Here is a 1262-nt window from a genome sequence, read left to right as displayed (position 1 = left end):
CTCCTGGGTTGGCTGGCAGAATGGCAGGAGCGAGCAATTTGGGGTTTAGGGGCTGTAGGTTTTGCTCTGTGCGGTTCCTGCGACCAGCCTCGCTCAAAATAACCAGATTGCGCGTTCCCTTTGAAACCCAGGGACAACGCTGGGTATTTGCTTGCTGGCAGAGAAAGGATTTGCTCATGCTGAAGTCCTTGTTTCATACCCAGCGTCCCTGGGTGCCGGATGCTTTCTGGGTATCGCGGCGGCTGCTCTCCTGTAACGCAGAGGCCCCGGCGCGAGGCTGCGAGAGCCCCTCGGTGCACGTGGGGGGGTCCGGGCACGGCGGTGATGGAAGGCGATGGGCTGTGAGCGCGGCGCTTTTGTGCAAGGGGGATCAGCTCCCTGTTCCAGCCAGAGCCCTCCTGCTCTTTGGGCAATGCTTAAATATTGCTGGAGGCAGAGAGCGGGCGCTGCCAGGCTGCCCCTGGATTCCCCATCCATCTTCCCCCCCCTTGGGGAGCAGCTTCCCCTGGGCTGCTGCCTTGTCCTGCGGGGGCTTCGCGTCCCTGTGCCCCTCTCCCAAGCGCGCGGGGCCACCGGCTGCTCCGCTCTCCTGCTGCTGTCGGAAGCAGAGGCTGGTTCTTCCCATCAGGTTGTAGATTTACGTCCAGCCAAACGCAGTCGTTAACGCTGTTGGTTTTCTCAGCTCCCAGTTTCCAACTGGAGCTGCCCACGTGTGCGGGCAGCACTGGAGAAGGAGATTTCGGGCAAGAGGGATGGGCAAACACCGGTGCTGACCCCCCGGCACTGTAACAAATCCACCCCCAAACCTTCCCAGCCCGAACGCCGTAGCAGCTACTCTGGAGGCGACCAAACCCCCATTTCACCGCTCCCTGGGGAGCATCCATCTCTCCTCTGCACCTGCACCTCAGTTTGGAGGTCAAAGCCCTGCGATAACAGCCCCGAATAATCTTTCTCTCCATTTTAATTGGAGAAAATCTTCTTACATCTTGCAGGAAAGCTGCCACCTCAGCGGGGACAAATCCCAGGGGCCCCAGTGCCCCTCCTGGCAGCCGGCCCGTGCTGGGGCACGCTCTGTGGGGCGCAGGGACCGCTCCATCCTGGCAGTGGATCGATACGGAGGCCTGGATGAGGACGCAGTATTTAAATCACCGGAGAGACCGTTTAAATGGGAAATCAGTAAGTGAAGCATGAGAGATTGATTTTAAATAATTTTTATGGCCGGGGACTTCAAGGTGGTGTCAATATTTCTGCCTGAATAATGA

This window comes from Egretta garzetta, unplaced genomic scaffold (genome assembly GCF_000687185.1).
Source record: "Egretta garzetta isolate BGI_Z169 unplaced genomic scaffold, ASM68718v1 scaffold331, whole genome shotgun sequence".
Lineage (NCBI taxonomy): Eukaryota > Metazoa > Chordata > Aves > Pelecaniformes > Ardeidae > Egretta > Egretta garzetta.
This window is presented reverse-complemented; position numbering follows the sequence as displayed.